Source organism: Mus caroli, chromosome 14, assembly GCF_900094665.2.
Source record: "Mus caroli chromosome 14, CAROLI_EIJ_v1.1, whole genome shotgun sequence".
NCBI classification, from domain to species: Eukaryota; Metazoa; Chordata; class Mammalia; order Rodentia; family Muridae; genus Mus; species Mus caroli.
Window position 1 is genome coordinate 56,484,255 of NC_034583.1, and position 7,132 is coordinate 56,491,386.

General features: G+C 48.1%; 1 protein-coding gene across 1 annotated transcript in view; it reads left to right on the plus strand.

The window, feature by feature from the left end:
• Positions 1 to 6,821: 6,821 nt before the first annotated feature.
• Znf395 (zinc finger protein 395) overlaps positions 6,822 to 7,132 on the plus strand; it is a 51,190-nt gene continuing 50,879 nt past the window's right edge. Inside the window, exon 1 of the mRNA XM_021182242.2 lies at positions 6,822 to 6,907. The gene's annotated coding sequence lies outside the window, so the exon portion shown is untranslated. The remainder of the gene's footprint in view (positions 6,908 to 7,132) is intronic.

Consider the following 7,132-nt stretch of genomic DNA (forward strand, 5'->3'; position numbering starts at 1 on the left):
TGTGAGCCACCATGTGGTTGCTGGGATTTGAACTCAGGACCTTTGGAAGAGCAGTCGGCGCTCTTAACCACTGAGCCATCTCTCCAGCCCCATAACTACTTTTTAATCAGAAGAGATGTCTATGGAACTGTTGAGCTCAGTTTTCAACCTGCCCATTTGCCTGTAGCAAAAATGAGGATGATAGGCTGGCTAAACAGACCACTGGGGAGTTAAGAGCATTTGCTGCTCTCAAAGAGGACCTGAATTTAGTTCCTAGCACTCTCATGGTGGTTCACAACCATTAGTAACCATTTGTCAGTTCTGGGGATGTAACAACCTCTCCTGACCTCTTCAGGTTCCTATGTGTATGTGGTGCACAAACATACACTCAGGCACATACACTAAAATAAATTTTTTTTTTAAATGAAGATGATTATTAATAAAAGTCACTAGGCTGGTAAGAGCCTAACTTTATGGGCGTCAATGAGGAAGTAGCACACCCCCACAAAAGGTGAGGATTAAATAAGATATCCCAATGAAGGTATATGTCTTCAGCAGGCATACTGCTTCTCTTGATCACCCTCTCCGGAGCTTCTCTGCTCCCTGACAATATCATGTTCATTTGGAAATGAAATAGATGAAAACTAGTTGGTAGTGTCTCCTGTGACTGGGAGATGAGTATACAGCAAGCAACTGTCTGCAAAAGATGCAAATCAGACCGAGCTGGCTGATCTCTGCTCAGTACCCAGTCTTGCTTCCGCACCCTGTTCACTGATTTCAGGGTTGTTTTGTTTTTTTGTCTTTATTACCCATAGACAAAGGTCAAAATTTATCCCATAAGTTAGAATTTCTCTAAATCTGGCCCCATCAACCCTCCAACACCTTGTCATACCGAGACTCAACACAAACCTCTCTTCTAAGCCAACTGGTTTCCTTGTTCGCCCCTATAAACATCCATTGCAGCCTTAGTAAAAAGCCTCTTCCTCGCTCACAACTTCTCTTTCCCTGGGGTCCAAGTCTTACTGAGCCAGGTCCTCTCTTGTAGTGAGTGTTTCTGATATCTGAATGAAGTTCTCTTGGCTCTTGCAAGTCCCGTGTAGTGTGAGTGAGTGTGTGTGTGTGTGTGTGTGTGTGTGTGTGTGTGTGTGAGAGAGAGAGAGAGAGAGAGAGAGAGAGAGAGAGAGAGAGAGAGAGAGAGAGNTGTGTGTGTGTGTGTGTGTGTGTGTGTGTGTGTGTGTGAGAGAGAGAGAGAGAGAGAGAGAGAGAGAGAGAGAGAGAGAGAGAGAGAGAGAGAATGTATGTGTGTGTGGCCATGCGTGAGAGACCAGGACATTGGATATCCTGTTTTATGACTCTTGGCCTTATTTCCTTGAGACAGGACTTTTAATGTACCTGGAGCTAGGTCAGTATGCCCCAGTGATCCTATGCCCCAACAAAGTACTGTTTTACAAGTGTTCACACAGGCAGGCACTGGGATTTGAACTCAGTGCTCATGCTTGTGCACTCTTACCCACCGAACTCTTCCCAGCTCCAGCTCCCACCCTTTGTACTACTTTCCCTTCCAACTCCTGCATGATGGCCCTAACAGTCAGCTGGAAAGCAGAAACTTGGTTCTAAGTCTCACTGGCTGTATACCCCAGGTAATACCTTTCTTGGCTTCCTATAATTCTGGAGTTGCATAAGGAAACACAAATTCCTTTAAATATGTTTAAGATTTATCTCTGTTCTATGTGTACGTGTGAGAGACTGCATGGGTGTATGGGTACAGAGAAATTCTGCCTCAGAAAATAAAAAAGGAAGGAAGAAAGGAAGGAAGGAAGGAAGGAAGGTAGGAAGGAAGGAAGGAAGGAAGGAAGGAAGGAAGGAAGGAAGGAAGGAGATAAAGTTATGGGCCCAGAGGGTGATGTATGTAAGTTTTCATTTAATACACATTGAAACATTTGTTAACCACCAGTACCCAACAGGATGGATTTGAGGCCAATAGAGAGACCTGATAAAGGAGAGAGAGCAAAAAGGCTCCATCTGAAGGAACTTGAGCACACTATCACTTGTGTAATTTACTGAATGAGGGGTCAGAATAAAAGACCAGGGTCTTGTAGTGTCTCCCAACCCTGTCTGGGTCTATGGCCAGCCTCTTTCTCCGACTCCCATCTTCTTCCTGTTCCAGACTCCACCATCCACACCTCTTTCCTTGGCACCATAGATCGTTCATCGCACATTCCTTCCACTTAGAAACGTGTTCGGTGCTGGATCAGGTAGTTCAAGTCTGTAAGCTCAGCTGTTTGGGAAAGAGAGTCACAAGTTCTCAAATTTATCTGTACAAAGAAGAATGGGGGTGTAGCTCAGTGGTGGACGGCTACAATAACAGGAACAAGATCTGGGTTGAATCCCACAAGATTTCAAGTGTTACTAGCCATAAGATGCATTTGCCTTAGCCCGTAAAGAGATCCCCTGTTTGTTCCTCCATCCTTCCCCCCCAAAAACCTTGACTTCAGGCCCCTAAAGCCTTGTCAGGCTGCTGCAGGTACTATCAGGGAGCATGTTAAGAAGACAACATAGAACAGTCCTGAGTGATTTTTTTTTTTTTATTAATTTGATGCCAATCCCTATTCTGAACACCTTATCTACTGGTGTTTACTCTGTGCAACATCACTGTTAGGTAGTTACTGTCGCTCCTCCTCCGGGTTATAAGTCATCTGTGGAATCCAGCAAAGATTTGACCAAGATACCAAGTAGGTGAAGAAACGGGCTGCGGAATTCTGGCCTGAACAGTCCTTCCTCTTGTCACAGGCACAAGAAAGTACTGCTGGGAGGGCCTCCCACCTCTCTTTGCCAGCTGTGCCTAGCTCCATTAGCAATTGTGCTGTCCCCGGATGAGGCGGGGGCTGAGACTGGGCTGCAGGTTTGGACTGGTCAGTCTTTTGACACTGACCAGTAAGAGACCAGACAGAGAAGCAACAGGAGGTGGAGTCTGACAGTGGATCTCTTCAGTCCTGAACCTCAAGTTCGCTCACCTTCTAGGAAAAGGCGATTAGCGCCACCCTGACCGCGCAGGGGGGCTCGTTTACGCCGCCGGGATGTATACGTTTAAGGACCGAAAGGCCGATTCTGGGGCTCAGGCAGCGACTTTAAGAGGTTCAGCCGAGCGGAGGCTATAGGGAAGATGGAGCGAAGTGCGTTGCGCCTGCAGAAACAGAAGCAGCATCCACGCCGCCACGAAGCCCAGCCGGGCTCGCGGGCTGGAGCAGAGCCAGGCCGCGCAGGCCTCAGGGCGGGGCGGGACGGGATCTGGCCACGCCCCCATCTTATTTTTCTCTCCGGCCCTTAGCGCGAGTCACGTGGGCGGGGCCGCGTGGGCGGGGCGGTCCCTTGGGAGGAGACTGGCTGAAGGCTCCGGGCCTCTAGTGCTCCGGGACCCGGCGAGAGAAGGAATGGAGGGGTGGGGGGCGGGGAGGGGGGGAGTGGAAGACGGCATGCGGGCGGGGCCTGTTGTGGGGGCGGGGCCTGTTGCTAGGGCTGGCGCAGGAAACTGGGCTCAGGGGCCCGGCCTACTGGCTGCGGGCTCAGGCTGCTTGTTTACTCCTGGCGAGGGAGCAGTAACCCTGTGTTGGCGGAGGGGGGGGTGGGAGAGCGAGCGGGAAAACGTGGCCCGGAGTTCCAGGCTGAGGGAGCGGAACGGGCTGAGGGCCGGGGCTGCGGTGGGCCTGGATAGGAGCTGGATGATCCGGCGCAGCGCAGTCTTCAAACAAGTTCCTAGAGTGGCTGCACAGCTCCTCCTGGCCTTTGCGCCTCCCACCCTGCACACACAGTACTGTGGCTGGTGAAGGGTGCATGCACATCGTTTTTTGTAAGGTCCTGAATTTCTTGAATCCTTTAGGGTAGGACTGTGGAGCGGTGTTTCTAGTGTTGCTGCTCGAAGAGGTGGACGCCTGCTGCGTGCTTGTTCCTGAGTGGGTCTCTGCCATTTTTTTTTTTCCTCCAGGAACTGATTCATTTGCTCGTCCTCACGTAGTTCACATGCTTGCATCTGGCCACAATACACACAAATAAGCCCTTCGGGGGTTGTTCTAGGCAGTTCAATAGCTTGTGCTTGGTTTTTCTAACAAGGATGAGCCAGAGGGCTGCTCACACAACCTAAAGTGCTCCACAAATGAATTCGCAAAAATTAGCGAACACCGGGCAGTACCTTCTTCAAATGAGTTTCCATTCATCTGAAAAATACAAAGCACGGAGAAACTGTAGCTGTACTTGGTATTTGCTACTGTATCCATTACTACTACCTAACCGGTTTATATCTGAGGACTCGAAGCACACCACATAAAGACACTAGTCTGAAGTACAAACATAGAGAAGGAAGGGAACAGGAGGCTTTTGAATTACCCCACCCCCACCCCCCAAAGCGCTGACCCTATTGTGTGAGGACGTGTGATTTTCTGTCATTAGTGTCTCTGATTTGGAACATCAGTCCTCTATTCCCTGGGGTTAGTTATTAAAGATGTATTATTATCTTAAATTGTGTGTGTGGTTGCATGTGGGTATATGTGAGTGAGTGCAGGTTCCTAAATGAACAGAGGTGCTGCATCTCCCTGAAGCTGGAGTTCTAGGCTGTGGTGCGCTGCCCAGTGTGGATTGGGGAACTGACCTCCAGTCCTCTGGAACAGCAGCAGCCCTCTTAACTCCTCTGCCAGCTCTCCCTGCGGTTTCATTTGGCTTCACCATCCTAGGATCCTACCCTTTTTGGGATCAGTGGTCTAGAGGGTGGGGCATTTTATCACCGCAGTCAATTACAGTCCCGTCCCCCCCCCCCCAAACAAGGAGGTAGTTGGGAGAGAAAAGGCTGTTTTCTGCTAGAGTTGCTAAGTTGAAATGTCAGAGTTGTGCGTTGCCAACAAACTGTGTTCCCAAATATATGAAGGAAGTTCTTTCAGGGGAAGGGAGGCTCTTTTGAGGTAGGAAAAATAAAGAAACTACTAAGATAGAGCACACGGACATGAGAAATTTAGAGACTAAATCATTACAAATAGGTTTAAACTTGGGCTCTCCAGAGCTGGGAATGGGTCTAGCTCCATATTAGAGCTCTGGACCAGTGTGCACAAAGGCTCTGGCACTATGGCCTGAAGTGTTTCTAGATTTCTCAGTTAAGCAGACAAGCCTGCTCTTTTTTTTTGCTTAAGCTAGCATAAACCGAGTTCCTCTTACTTATCTCTAAAAAGAAGTCTGACTAATAAGTTTGGCACGGAGTTTATTTTTCCCTCCTAGAATAATGGAAGTTGGGTGCTGGCCACAACTATCACTTCTTAAGTGTTCTACTTCCCGTAATGAGTCATGCCAAGTGTGTGTGTCCCATGGATGTGGGTTAGACAGCAAGCGCAATTCTTCAGGAAGTATCACTACAATTGCAAATAGGACACACTTCAACAAGCACAAAAGAAGGGTTAGACAGATAACACTTAGCCTTGGGAGACTGTAATTATCTGAATCATGAATAAAATATAGACGGAGATTTTAGCTTTTATAAAATGTATGCATTTTTAAAGGATCTTGCTAAATAGATCAGGCTGACCTGGAATGAATCATCTTCTGCCTCAGCCTCCACACCTTGCTAAGACCAAGCTTATTTATGTATTATATTCATCTTATTTTACTGGCACAGCCTCTCATGAATCTCAGGTTGACCTTGAACTGGATTCAGGGCCAAGAGTGATGGCCGGCTTCCATCTCCTGAGAACTCCACAGGTGAGCACCATCATACCTGGAGATCATCCAGGGCTTCATGGATGCTAGGCAAGCACTCCAGAGCTGTCTTCTCTTAAAGGTTTGTGAGAGAGTACTTGGTTCTTAGTGATATGAAAGGAGAGAGAGGAAGGGTAGGAGGGAGAGAAGGAAGGAAGTTTGATAACAATTATTAGTTGGTTCTAGCTGAAAGATACATAGGGACAGGAACATTCACAGTCACTAAATCTTAGACACCAAGGGTCCCTGGTGTGTCATTCTCTTTCCTGAATAGTTTCACCAGGGACAAGGGTGTAGGTGATCCAGAAAGAGCACAGATCTATGTAGTCATCCAGAAAAAGCATGGATGGACAGTCTTTTTGCATTTTAGTCAGCAACGGACATTCTGAGGGGAGAGTGGGTTGTGTGTCCTCCTTGAAAACACATCCAGGATATCGGCACAGACATTTTGAAAGGAAAGGAAAGCTGAACCGGGGTGGCTAGCGATTACTAGCACTTGTGGCTCCTACAAAACACAGGGGTTCTGTTTCCAGTCCCTAGATGTTGGTTCATAGCTTCGGTTCCAGAGGATCTGACACATGTGGTACACAGACACACAGACAGGCAAAATGGTTATACGCATAAAATAAAATAAAGAAATATAAAATTAGTGAATCCATTTAAACACTTGAGATAGCTAGAATCCTAGGCCCTGTCTACTTCTTGACTCCTGTGGGGGAGGAGCCTCTCTACCTGGTGAGCGCAGGCTGCTAGGTTCTCTGCAGAGCTGGTCTACAGCACTCCCATTGTCCCTGGAGAAGAGAGAGAAACAAGAAAAGCAAGGCTGAAGACAGCAGAAAAAAAAAAGGGGGGAGAGAGAGAAACGGCAGATGTGGAAGTTTAATTCTGAGGAGAGGAATTTGGAAAGACAAGTTTTTGGAAACGTTGTTGTGTGTTGTGCAATACTCCTTGACTTCTTCCCTTCAAAGAGTCAACAGAGAGGCTGGCGATGCAGCGGCTCACGTGGTGGTGTGCCTGCCTGATAGGCACTGAGCTCCTGGTTCTAGCTCTAGAACTGCAGAAGCCAGGTCTGCTGGTGCATGCCTGTAATCCCAGCATTCTGGGAAGTGGAGGCAGGAGGAACAGAAGTTCCAGGCCATCATCCTTGGTTACATAGAGAACTGAAGGGCAACCATGACAATACATGACAAAGCAGGTAGGCATGAGAAAGGGTGGCAAGATGGGTCACCAAACAGAAAGCCTGAAAACCTGAGGACAATCCCAGGACCCTATGGTGGAAGGAGAGAACTGATTTGTGAGAGGAGTCCTCTCACCCGCACATTCATGTGGTGCTACGTGTGTGTATGCCTGATGCCTGACACACAGAGGGGGAGAGAGAGAGAGAGAGAGAGAGAGAGAGAGAGAGAGAGAGAGAGAGAGA